We start from the raw sequence: 14658 nt of genomic DNA on the forward strand, positions 1-14658 counted from the left end.
GAGAGAGAGAGAGAGAGAGAGAGAGAGAGAGAGAGAGAGAGAGAGAGAGAGAGAGAGAGAGAGAGAGAGAGAGAGAGAGAGAGAGAGAGAGAGAGAGAGAGAGAGAGAGAGTTAATGGAAGTATACAAGTTTTCTTAAGAGCATTCTGAAGTATAAAGAGAGAAAATGACCATCAAACAAGGACCCCAAAACCGTATTGCACAACATTACTTCTGGGTTTGCATAGATGAGGCAAACCTACACATATACAAACAACGGGTCTTTTTTATTTTTTTTTACGTGTTCACCTATAGCGCCGGTAGGCTTTCTTCGGGGGCCTGGTGGTCGGCTCAAGCCCGTCATGGCGTAGGCAATTTTCATACCAAGTCCTTAGTCATTTGGAGTGTGACGAAGTATTATGACCATCTAAAAGGGTCCACAACTATAACACATAACAATAAATTACTCTCACCACGTTATGATGTGGCAAACCTAAAGATATGTCAAGAAATGGGTTAGATCGAGAACCTTTAGACGTGTGGTGTGTGACTTGAGGTATAATGATCATCTAACAGAGACTTGGATCACATAACAATATTTTAATCTTAGGACGTAAAGGTAAATATAATAATAGAGAGAGGAAATTTTTCTATTCCAATTTGGGTAGATTTTATGGCCATTGTACAAACCACCCCCTTGTACGATATTGGTATAATGATCATCTAACAGAGACTTGGATCACATAACAATATTTTAATCTTAGGACGTAAAGGTAAATATAATTATAGATAGAGGAAATTTTTCTATTCTAATTTGGGTAGATTTTATGGCCATTGTACAAACCACCCCCTTGTACGATATTGGTATAATGATCATCTAACAGAGACTTGGATCACATAACAATAAATAAATCTTAGGACGTAAAGGTAAATATAATAATAGATAGAGGAAATTTTTCTATTCCAATTTGGGTAGATTTTATGGCCATTGTACAAATCACCCCCTTGTACGATATAGGTATAATGATCATCTAACAGAGACTTGGATCACATAACAATATATTAATCTTAGGACGTAAAGGTAAATATAATTATAGATAGAGGAAACTTTTCTATTCTAATTTGGGTAGATTTATGGCCACTGTACAAACCACCCCCTTGTACGATACACTCCGATATCACCTATAACGTAAAGATAGATATAAGAGTAGTGTTTTCACTCTTAGAATTGGAGCTTACGGCCTTGTGATCCTATAGAGGGCTGGATTACCTTATGACACCCTACGTTGTTTGTTATGTTACTATTTACTTTACCAAACAGAAATAGGCACAATAGGCCGCGACGTAATAAAAAATCAAATCAACGTGAGGTTAGACCGTGAGGTTAATCAAAACATTGCGGGGTTTATACATTCACACTTACTAAGGATATGGTAGAGTTTGTGGGTAGCATTTCCAGTTCGACAAGGCTTCTGCACAAGGCTTCTACACCGTGAATGTGAACACCCCTCATGAGAACAAGACTAAGCTCATTTGTGGCCTTGGGAAATAGTTATTGCGATAGCCGAAAGCTTTGGTAGAGGTTGTGTTATTATTTCCATGGATAGGTTTATGAATCTAGCGATGGATTGACAAGGCTTCTACACCGTGAATTTGAACACCCCTCATGAGAACAAGACTAAGCTTCTTTGTACCCTTGGGAAATAGATGTTGCCAGAGCCGAAAGCTTTGGTCGAGGTTGTGTTAGTATTTCCATGGATAGGTTTATGAGGCTAGCGATGGACTGACAAGGCTCCTGCACCGTGAACGTAAACAACCCTTATGAACACCTGGCTAATCTCCTCTGTGGCTTTTGGAAATTGTTGAAATAGTTGTGAGAATCAAAAGCGCCTGACAATACGGTTTGCTGGATTTTTTTTCATTATTGTTTTCTTTTTTTCTTCTTTTTGCCCTTGAGCTGTTTCCTTTACTGTAAATAAATGTTCATAGGATTCCCATATTAGGCAATGCTTCCTAATTGGGTACCGTTGAAAGGTTATCCATCACTTGTATCACTAAATTTTACTCTCTCTCTCTCTCTCTCTCTCCTTTCACTCCTCCATATCATTCGTCTCTCTCTGTCTCTCTCTCTCTCTCTCTCTCTCTCTCTCTCTCTCTCTCTCTCTCTCTCTCTCTCTCTCTCTCTCTCTCTCTCTCTCTCATTCTCTTTCCTCCTTTCTCTTCTCCACATCATTCGTCTCTTTTTCTCTTGTTTTCTTTCTTTTTGGTTTTAATTTTCTTCTTTTTCAATAGTACTCTCTCTCTCTCTCTCTCTCTCTCTCTCTCTCTCTCTCTCTCTCTCTCTCTCTCTCTCTCTCTCTCTCTCTCTCTCTCTCACACACACACACACACACATCAATATTATAATGAATACGGGTCTTATCACCTCCGAGGGTAACATGAGCGCCCAACTGACCATGTTCCCGCTCCCTATACCTGCTCTGCTTAAGTCTGTCTACCTGCTCACCTGGCCATCTGTCAACCTGTCGTATTACCCGCAGTCCCCATCAACGCTTCCGCCTCTCACATCACCTATTTCCAAAGGCCAAAAAGGAGATCAATAGGGTTCTAATGAGTGTTATTTTAGGGTCAGGGTACAGAAGAAGGGTCAGGTTACCACTAGGGCCATAAGGGTACCCACGGAGATACCCAGCACCCCTACGAAAGCCTTGTCAAATGTGTGCTTGGGTGCCGGAATGTTTAAGAATATCGTCACCCTCATAAAATAATCGCCCAAGTCACTTTTCAGCGATTTCCAGGTTTTTGTCTACATCAATTTTTCATCATGTGACGCCCATTTTTGTAGAGTTGCCTTCGTCATTCAGGGTTTGAGTGTTGTAGAATTGGCCTTTTCATTTCTGCCTAAATCTTAAGCCAAATGAGATGATGACTTCTTTTCTGATTTCCTGTAAAGTAGAAAATAATGACTTAGGCGGTTTGTTTACGAAGGTGACGACATGTGACCTGGCACCGTGTTATCTCCCCCAACACGTCCTCACGTCCCCTACTAAGCACCCTCCTATCTCTACACTCCGTCCGTTTCCCTCTTGCATGATATATGATTTGAGTGTCTGGGTGTGTATCTTAATGCCTTCACCCGTATACAGGTAAACACAGGTGTGATATACTAAATGAACGCTTACCTTTGTCTGTATATCTGCCTTTCTCCTTTTGTCAGCCTTGTGTATAATGCTTAATAGGTCTGCACTTATCTATATATGAAAAAGCAGTACCCATACGCAGGTAAGTTTCAGGTCTGCTCTATATCTTATCTTTCTTACGGTTCCGTGGTGTAGTGGTTAGCGTGCTTAGCTATGAATCTGAGAGCCCAAGTTCGATCCCAGTTTAGGGTAATCAGCGTCTTTCTTCTCTTTATCCTCCTCCTTATCCTCTCCTTTTTCCTCTTCTTGTTATTTTCCTTTTTTCTCCTTCATCATCTTTTCTTCTTTTTCTTCATCTTTTTGTCCTCCTTATTGTTCCTATTCCTCTTCCTTCTCTTCCTCTTCCTCCACTTTTCCTTTCTCTTCCTATTTCCTTTCCTCTTCCTGCTCTTCTTTTTCTTCTTCTTATTATTATTATTCCTATTCTTCCACATCTTCCCCTTCTTCTTCCCCTTCTTCTTCTTCTTCTTCTTCTTCTTCTTCTTCTTCTTCTTCCACTTCTTCTTCTTCTTCCTCTTCTTCTTCCTCTTCTTCTTCTACTTCCTCCTACCCAGCTGTTCATCCTATCCCTCCGAGCTGGTCGATAAAAGGGTGGCTGGATACTTGGGAAGGTAAGCTGTGGTCACTCTGATGTCCCTCATACCTAGTGCCCCGGGATAGTTTGTTCTTACCACCACCGACACAACACGCAGCTAGGGCTAACACCCCCGACTTTACCTTTACCTTGTTCAACCTTTTCTATAATGTATATATAAATGGATTGTTCTGGTTTATATATTCATCGCTTAGTCCATATAAAAGTGAATTTCAGATAAGAAGTACTATATGTTTTCTTATTTTCGCCTGATCATTTACATTTCTTCCTTCTTCAACCTTTTCCACAATATATAATTAAGTAGAATGTGTTGGTTTATATATTGACACCTTTCCCCATATACAGGTGAGTTTCAGGTGAGAAGCGCTGTATATGTTTTATCTTCGCCTAAGCTTTTACTTTTCTTCCTTGTTCAATTTTTAGCATAATGAATACGTAAGTGGTCTGTACTGGTATATTACCCCTCCATAGATAAATATATGAAAAGGAATATATAATCTTATCCACTGGTTTCGAAAGTTACCCAAGGGACTCACCCTTGGGTAACTTTCGAAACGGAGTCTAATTATTTTTCTTTCTTCCCTGTTCAGATTTTACATAAGGAATACATAACTCCTCTGTATTGGCTCCATACAGGCAAATATATGAAAAGGAATATATAAACTTATCTACCGGCCTCTGCCTTGCTCCCTTGATCAACTTTCGAAAGAGAAAAGTAGGAAGCCAACGCCACGGTTCCCAACACAATGAGCTCGATGCTTAAGGAATCTGATCAAATTTTTTTCTAAGAGCTGCAGAACTGGCGGAGGAGGTGGTGTGGAGGGGGTGGTGGTGGAGGTGGAGTTGAACATTATCTTTTTTTTTTTTGTTCCTGCTCTCGTTTATTCACCTCCAAACCTGCCTCCACAAGCGGTCATCATAAAAAGTAACCTGTCGGAAACTTGTGAGTCTGTTCCCGCGCTGATGCAATACGTGGGCAAGAAAGGTGCCTGTGTGTGTGTGTGTGTGTGTGTGTGTGTGTGTGTGTGTTACTGAACAGATGTGAGTAGGTAAGAGAAAGATCAAAACACTGCTACACGGGGTCAAGACGTCACATGGCTCTCCCCATAGCAGCCACATGCTCGTCCTGTTGACCCTTTTCCTTTTCCTTCGCTCCCCATTCCCCCGCCCCTTCTCATTCATTCGAGGAACTCATTACTCCAAAGAACTTTTGTGAAATGTTGTGACATATAGACATAGAGCGAGAGCAGTGTGTTAGTGGTGCTGGAAGTGTAGTGAGAGCTGTGTGTCGCCAACGCCTCGTCATCCACCGCGTCCCCGCCGACACCCTCGGGCTCCGAAGGATACCATTTCGGTCACCCAGCAGCAGGGGAATGTCAGTTCAGGTGGCAGGCAGTGTGGCAGCCTCGTCACTCAGGTTCGGAGCAAGATGTACGGCAATTTCACCAACACTGTGCACTTGTTCCCACGGCTACATCAACCAGCCGGGCAGCAAACCACCACCTGTGTCTCGCCGCCCCAGCTGTACCACCACCGTCAAGTGTCACCTGAACCCAGCGTGTGACCTGACTTCACCGTCATCTAAAGAGACCGGCACCACCGCACTGCACTCCCCTCGCCCCCCCTCCTCCCCCACCCCAAGTTCCATCGCCCCAACCTTCCCACACATATCAGACCCCCGATCCCCATCCCCCTTCTTTTTTAACTTGTTTCATTAGCGAAGTAAAAATGTATTTAGAATATGTAAATTTTCAGCCTGACGGCTGCCGTAACTAAATAAACCGTTTATTATTATTATTATTATTATTATTATTATTATTATTATTATTATTATTTTTGAATACATAAACGCGTACAGACAAACAGACAAACAGACATCCGGACACATTCTACATCTTTTTTTTTCTTCCTTCTCTTCGCCCTCCTTGTTATCCTACTCCTCCTTTTCTCTTCTTCTTCTTCTTCTTCTTCTTCTTCTTCTTCTTCTTCTTCTTCCTTTTCGTCTCCTTCTTCTTCTTCTTCTTTCTCTTTTTTCTTACTCTTTTTGTTTCTTTCTTTACCCCTTCCTCTTCTTCTTTATTCCTCTTTTTCTATCTTCCTCTTTCTTATTTTTCCTTTTTCGCTTTCTTTTCCTTTTCCCTTTTCTCTTCTACCTTCTCCTCCTTTTCCCTTTCTTCCTCTTTTTCGTCGCCTTTTTCTCCTTTTTCTTTTTTTCTTTCTCTTTCTTCCTCTTCTTTCTTTTCTTCCTCCTCCTCCTCCTCCTCCTCCTCCTCCTCCTACCGGTTTAACAACACTTACGCAACGACTTGAAAATTAGAAAAAGTGGCGGTTACGATAAAAATGAACACTGTCAAAAATTGGAGTGAAAGACAGCAAACATGTGACACACTCAACACCCTTCCTACCTGGGCCGGGCTACTGCCAGGTGACACGTAAACACACCTGGGCGGCCCACCTTGGCTATGCTCCGTTCTTATGACTGAAAAAAAAAAAGCTCAAAATATTGGGATATCTTTGGCCATGTCGTTTATTTGGGTTATGTTGTGACTCGCTCTCTTCACATACTTTCACTCACAGGGGAAAAGGAAGTAATAAAAATAAACCCCGTCATCAGCTTATAACTCGCCTCCGTGGTGCAGTGGTTAGAGTCCCTGACTACGAATCTGCGAACCTCAATTCAAATAACGGCCTGGGCATTCAGAGTGCAGCCCACCCAGCTGTTCATCCTTCCTTTCGGATTGGTCGGTAAATGAAAACCTGGGGAAACCTGGGGAAGGTAAATTGGCAACCAGGATGCTGCACTGGCCCTGTATTGAGTTAAAGGGTCCACAACCACCACAGGCTCAACGGGCCGGAGATGAGCACCGCCGCCATGAGCATCTATAGCGTGTGTTCCCATCTTTACCTTACCTTATAACCGAATGATAACTCCGGAGGGATTAATGACGCCGCCGTTTGTTCATGCTGTCACGGAATGCGGACCAGATATAAAGAGACGACTGAGCTTATTGACTTTTACTCACAGGGGAAGAGGAAGTAGTATAAATATAGGTACTTTGTCATTGTGAAGGAGCTGAATGATAACTACGAAAGGATTACTGACGCCGTTGTTTGTTCATATTTTCACAATATGCGAGTCTGAGATAAAGGAACGAGTGAGCTTTGTTTAACACACTGGATCGACAGCACCCATCCCCTTCACCTGACTCACAGTTATTACCAGAGCGACTATTGCCTTCGCTGGAATGACTTCGTGCCGATCCAGCGACAACGTGATGAAGCTGAATCGAGGCCTGTTACCAGCTTAGTTCATGAATGCAAACCCAAGCAATACGGGCACGTGGCGCGCCTCCCGAATGTCGATCCTACTCACAGGGTTGTTTCTGTGCGAGACAACAAAGAGTGGAAGAGATCGAGAAGGCGACCACGCAACTTATGACTGGGGCAAGTTGATCGATCCTTACAAGGGGCTTGGAATGGAAAAGGTATAGCTGCGTATAGGCTTGCGAGGGGGGGACCGTTGGCCATGGAGACGGCGAGTCGCACCCTTTGGCATATGCTCCATGCTTGAGTTAGACTAATATCTGCGGAGAACTATTACTGGAGATGTACTGTTTTACTATTATCTGATTCGTCTGTACTATAATTTAAACCAGTAGCCAAGGTTTGTTAATAATAAGTACTGTTGCAACAGCCCTGCCTCACCAAAAACTCACCGTCACTGTTATTGCTGCTTGTGTGCTAAAAATTATTATTACTATTATTACCAGAGAAGGTATTACTGTTATTTTTATCATAAATATTATGATGGTTATAATTGCTTTATTACGAATCATATACATGTCAAAGTAGAAGTAGTAGTAGTAGTAGTAGTAGTAGTAGTAGTAGTAGTAGTAGAAGTAGTGGTATGAGTAGTAGTAGTAGTAGTAGTAGTAGTAGTAGTAGTAGTAGTAGTAGTAATAGTAGAAGTAGTGGTATGAGTAGTAGTAGTAGTAGTAGTAGTAGTAATAGTAGAAGTAGTGGTATGAGTAGTAGTAGTAGTAGTAGTAGTAGTAGTAGTAGTAGTAGTAGTAGTAATAGTAGAAGTAGTGGTGGTAGTAGTAGTAGTAGTAGTAGCACAAGCAAAAAAAATTTGTTGTAATGATAATATAATTAATACCAAACAATAACAACAATAACAATAATGATAATCATAGTCAGAAGAAGAAGAAATGAAGAAGACGAATATGAAGATGAAGAAGAACAAGAACAAGAACAAGAACAAAAACAAAAACAAGAAGAAGAAGAAGAAGAAGAAGACACAGAAAATGAAGAAGATGAATAAACAGAAGAACGGGGAAGAATCAGAAGAAGAAGCAATGCCACCGACACACATCTGATCTGAAGAAGAAGAAGAAGAAGAAGAAGAAGAAGAAGAAGAAGAAGAAGAAGAAGAAGAAGAAGAAACAAGAAGAAGAAGAAGAAGAAGAAGAAGAAGAAGAAACAAGAAGAAGAAGAAGAAACAACAACAACAACAACAACAAGAAACAAGAAGAAGAAGAAGAAGAAGAAGAACAACAACAACAACAACAACAACAACAACAACAACAACAACAACAACAACAACAACTACTACTACTACTACTACTACTACTACTACTACAAAATCATGCATGTCCATCCATTGTTAAAAATATAAAAATAATAACTAACAAAACCAAAATCAACAATAGTAATCATACATAACAATAAAAATAATAATAATAATAATAATAATAATAATAATAATAATAATAATAATAATAATAATAATAATAATAATAATAATAATAATGATACTAATACCAATAATATCAACAATAACAGCAATGGTGAATGATAGGGAAAAAAAGGCTACACCGCTCAGCCCTTTAAAAGAATAATAAGAATAATTCAACCAGCTGCAACCAAGAATTAATGAACAAAAAGCAGCAGAGGCATATAATTAAGCGGCTGTGAGTTGACAAAATGTGTAAAGTTCAACAGGTTGGTTCGATTTTCCCAGACGCCAAGTTACAGTACAGTATCCGTGTGAACAAATGTAAGGTGGAATTAACTTTCTTTCTCTGTTTTTATTGTACTTTGCTTATTAGACGGCTTCCTTATCATATACTCCCGTTTAATCTTAGTTCCTTGGTCAGGTTCTCTCCTCCTCCTCCTCCTCCTCCTCCTCTCTCTCTCTCTCTCTCTCTCTCTCTCTCTCACACACACACACACACACACACACACTGTACTTGCCTCTGTAAGTATACTTGTCCGTGTGTTTAATTGAGCCTAAAAGGAAGACAATTATGAGAACAGGAAATATATTTAAAATTACAAAAGTGAAGAAGTATAAGTGACAAAAGCCCAGGTAAAGTACAGGAGATCATAGAGGATATAAAGCAGTGCAATAGTGAAAGAGCATAATGTATAAGGAACCTAGATAAGACAATGCAGTAGAGAGGCACTATAGGAGAAAACTAGTGAAATATGTGTGAGAGAAAGAAGTCTTATGTATAGAAGAGAAAACAGAGAAAGAAGTCTTATATATAGAAGAGAAAACAGAGAAAGAAGTCTTGTGTATAGAAGAGAAAACAGAGAAAGAAGTCTTATGCATAGAGGAGAAAACAGAGAAAGAAGTCTTATGCATAGAAGAGAAAACAGAGAAAGAAGTCTTATGTATAGAAGAGAAAACAGAGAAAGAAGTCTTATGTATAGAAGAGAAAACAGAGAAAGAAGTCTTATGTATAGAAGAGAAAACAGAGAAAGAAGTCTTATGCATAGAGGAGAAAACAGAGAAAGAAGTCTTATCCATAGAGGAGAAAACAGAGAAAGAAGTCTTATGTATAGAAGAGAAAACAGAGAAAGAAGTCTTATGTATAGAAGAGAAAACAGAGAAAGAAGTCTTATGTATAGAAGAGAAAACAGAGAAAGAAGTCTTATGTATAGAAGAGAAAACAGAGAAAGAAGTCTTATGCATAGAAGAGAAAACAGAGAAAGAAGTCTTATGCATAGAAGAGAAAACAGAGAAAGAAGTCTTATGTATAGAAGAGAAAACAGAGAAAGAAGTCTTATGTATAGAAGAGAAAACAGAGAAAGAAGTCTTATGTATAGAAAACAGAGAAAGAAGTCTTATGCATAGAGGAAAAAACAGAGAAAGAAGTCTTATGTATAGAGGAGAAAACAGAGAAAGAAGTCTTATGCATAGAGGAGAAAACAGAGAAAGAAGTCTTATGTATAGAAGAGAAAACAGAGAAAGAAGTCTTATGTACAGAAGAGAAAACAGAGAAAGAAGTCTTATATATAGAAGAGAAAACAGAGAAAGAAGTCTTATGCATAGAAGAGAAAACAGAGAAAGAAGTCTTATGTATAGAAGAGAAAACAGAGAAAGATGTCTTATGTATAGAAGAGAAAACAGAGAAAGAAGTCTTATGTATAGAAGAGAAAACAGAGAAAGAAGTCTTATGTATAGAAGAGAAAATAGAGAAAGAAGTCTTATATATAGAAGAGAAAACAGAGAAAGAAGTCTTATGCATAGAAGAGAAAACAGAGAAAGAAGTCTTATGTATAGAAGAGAAAACAGAGAAAGAAGTCTTATGTATAGAAGAGAAAACAGAGAAAGAAGTCTTATGTATAGAAGAGAAAACAGAGAAAGAAGTCTTATGTATAGAAGAGAAAACAGAGAAAGAAGTCTTATGCATAGAAGAGAAACCAGAGAAAGAAGTCTTATGCATAGAAGAGAAAACAGAGAAAGAAGTCTTATGCATAGAAGAGAAAACAGAGAAAGAAGTCTTTTGCATAGAAGAGAAAACAGAGAAAGAAGTCTTATGCATAGAAGAGAAAACAGAGAAAGAAGTTTTATGCATAGAAGAGAAAACTGAGAAAGAAGTCTTATGCATAGAAGAGAAAACAGAGAAAGAAGTCTTATGTATAGAAGTGAAAACAGAGAAAGAAGTCTTATGTATAGAAGAGAAAACAGAGAAAGAAGTCTTATGTATAGAAGAGAAAACAGAGAAAGAAGTCTTATGCATAGAAGAGAAAACAGAGAAAGAAGTCTTATGCATAGAAGAGAAAACAGGGAAAGAAGTCCATTAATAGTGAAAGAGTACAGGTAAACGAAGCCTCGGTAAGATTAAGAAAGCAGAGACGCAATAACTTTTTTTTTTTTTTTTTTACCGCAAGGGAGGCGGCTCAAGGGGAAATAGAGTCCGCTTGGTGCTGCTCCAATAACAGAAAAAAAAAAAGAGGCCAGAAGGGAGGTCAGTGTCGGATGGAAAGGTGTCTTGGTACTCATCATCATCATCATCATTTCATCGACGCCTGCTCCAAGGAGCTCCCACCAGGGGATGGCCACGGCAGAAGAGCTTCCATCTTTCTCTATCCAGACACTCCCTCCTTGCCTGCTCAAAGTTCCTCAAGGATCTTTCCCCCTTCTCCCTAACGTACTCTTGCACCCTATCCCTCCATTTCACTGGAGGTTGTCCTCTAGCATTCCCTCCCTCTATCTCACTCACATACACCCTTCTGGTCATCTTACTCTCCTCCATTCGCTCCATGTGGCCAAACCACTTTAAAGTCTGTCGCTACATTTCTTCCACCACTCCACACTTCTTCCCTTCACCCCTGTGACACATTCCAAAACGCTCGTACACACTTTCATTACTCATTCCATCCATTCTACTCACACCACAAGCACTCCTCAAATAACTCATTTCCACTGCCTGCACTCTAGACCTCTGACTTTCATTCCAGGCCCACGTTTCACTTGCATATGTGAGGGTTGGTACTATTATTGTATTTCTCAAATCCCTCTTTACCTCCATGCTCACACTTCTGCCATTCATGATTCGTCCCAAAGACCCTACCAACCTTCTTCCTTGCAATGCCCTTTCTCTTATCTCTCCCTCCGTACCACCATGCTTACACATAACTGATCCAAGGTACCTAAACTTATTGACCTCCTCCATTTCTTCACCATTCAAAACTATTGTCCATTCTTTTTTACATTTAATTCCCACTCTATATGGGCATACAAAATCTACCTCACTTCTACTTCGCTCACAAACCATCACTTTACTTTTGTTGACATTTACTTTCAGCTTTCTCCTGTTACAGACACTATCAAAAACACTGACCAAATTTTGTAGGTCACTTTCATTTTCTGCAATGAGCACCCTGTCATCAGCAAACAGTATCGAATTCAGTCTTGGTACTCCCCCATTTAAAGAGTTCAAGTCGTAGGCAGGAGGAAATATAGACGGAGGAAGGGAGAGTTTACCAGCGGAAGGGATGAAAGAATGAAGATGCTGAAGAAGAACGGAGATAGTAGTATATAAGAGGAAAAATGCTTGTGAGAATGTATGAAAACAAAGATTATACCGCAATTACTATATTAATGACGTATGAGAAAGAAACATAAAAATAACAAAGACAAAATATATGGGCTAAAAGAAACACATTGGTGACAATTATTATGTGACAAATAAGAAGAAAAAAAACTTAACCTATACACAATAATCAAGGTGAAAGTCTCCTAATAATAAAAAAGAGAACAAAGGTTAAACGAACGTACATAAGGGAAATAATATATGCGAGAGAAGCTTGATAACGGATAAAGGAACATGCCAATTCGACCAAACGTGTGACAAGTGTGAGTAAAGAAGAAAAATTAAAACCATGAGAAAAGAGAAAGTTTATAACAAAAGCACAAGAGTGACATATTAACTGTTGCGTGATGGATTAACGTCTCTTAAGTTCAGTTAGACACAGACAGGCAACATACAGACACAGAGACCGGTATAGTGTGTGTGTGTGGGGGGGGGGGGGGGGGTTAAGATATAACCCAACGCTCCGGTGCTTCCCTTTCTATAATCCTCAGTATTCTCTCGTCATCTTCGCCTCTCTCTCTCTCTCTCTCTCTCTCTCTCACCATTTTCACTTTCATTTCCTTTATCTCGGCGTCTCAGGTGTAAAGAGAGTAAGAGAGCAGACAAGGAATATAAAAAGATTTGTCGGTTTAAATGGCAGAAGTTTCAAGTAAATGTAGGTAAGGCATAAGAGAACTACAAAAATACACTACTCAAATCGTATAAGTAAAAGTAGTATGCATGTATTTTTTTGCAGTAAAGGAAGCAGCTAAAGGGCAAAAATTAATGAAAACAAAAAAGCCTCTAAGCACTGCTCCTAATAAAATAAAGTAAAGAGTGGCCAAACGAGAGGTCATATTGAAACCAGATGATAATGATAATAAAAGAAAGGCCATATAAAAGAAACTTATTTACGTGTTGAAGGTGCTTTAAGTGGAAGAAGCCTAATTACAGCATACGTGAACAGGGAAACTACACGACAAATCATTAGTGAAAGAATATTAGTGGCAAAGATTAGTTATATATTCAAAAAAACTCAATAGAACGGAAAGACTAAAAATACGCCAGTGAAGGAGTAGGACTGAAAAAAAAAGAACAAAAGCAATAATAATAACTATCACTACACAGTCACAGATGCACAAGAAGCTTACGAATCAATAAGAAAAACGAAACTACCCATAAATAAACAAGTCTAAGAACACAAAATAATAACACCAATAATAATAATAACAACAATCACAGCACAATCACAAATCTACAAGAGTTAACGAATTAATAAGAAAAACGAAACTAGGCTAACCAAAAGAGAATAGGCTAACTGAACCAAAACTAATAACACCAATAAAAATAACAGCAACAATCACAGCACAATCACAAGTATAAAGGAGGTGAGCGAATTAAAAGGAAAAACGACACAAGAGACACCCGATACTATGACCTGCAGAAAATGGGAGGTTAAAAAGGTACAAAAAAAGGTAGGTATGGTGGCAATTACCTGCATTCTTACGTGGCTGAGGGATCACGAGTTTTTTGTGGGACTAAGTGTGTGGGTAAGAGTGTGTGTGTGTGTGTGTATGTGTGGTGAGTTGGTTGACGAGTACTGAAAACGGAGATAGAGAAAGATAAACTAAAGAAGAACCAGTGATATGTAAAAAAGGAGGAAAATGGAGAAGAGGAAGATATTAGGAAACAGGGAAAAGAGCATCAAATAGTAAGATAAAATGAATGAAAAAAAGATAATGATGAGAATGACATTTATTTGGAAGGAAGACCGAAGTGATATGTACGAAGGTAGGAAAAGGGAGAAAAGGAAAAAAATATAAAAAACAACCATCAGAAGACAAATACCAAATAACCACAACAAGAAAAGAAGGAAAAGAAGAGTAATAAGAGTGATGTTTACTAAGAAGAAAGACCGATGTGATATTTAAAGAGATGAAAAAGAAGAAAAGGAATCAAATGAAGGAACAAAAAAACATGAGAAGAGGAACACAAAATAGTCACCAAATGAAAAGAAGGAAAAAAGAGAAAAATAAGAATATCATTTATCAGGAAGGAAGACCAAAGTGATACAGAAAAAGAGATGGAAAAGGAGAAAAAGGAAAAAAAACATGAAAACACAACCATTGGAGGAGGAACAAAAATAGAAAGTAAAATAATTAGAATGACATTTATTAGGAAAAGCCGCAATGGACTCTTAAGAAACTTCATAATTATCACTGGTCAAGAGCCACAGTGAAGAGGTTACAGCGAAAAGGTCACACTGGGGACGGCACAATGTTGAGGTCAAGAGATAGGGGTCAGGGAGTGATAATAGTAGGCTACCGCTTGGAAAAGTTATTTGAAAGGTCACCTGAGAGCCTGTTTGTGTTAGTCTGGCAGTCTAGCTTATATTATCATTCATGTTATCTAGCTTTTTCTACTTTTTCTTCATCAAATATTTATCTATATCACGTTTTATTGCTTATATTTACATCAAGAACCAACGAAGATGCGCTCCCCCGTTTTAAAATCTTCAA

The sequence above is a fragment of the Eriocheir sinensis genome, chromosome 42 (assembly GCF_024679095.1).
Source record: "Eriocheir sinensis breed Jianghai 21 chromosome 42, ASM2467909v1, whole genome shotgun sequence".
NCBI lineage: Eukaryota > Metazoa > Arthropoda > Malacostraca > Decapoda > Varunidae > Eriocheir > Eriocheir sinensis.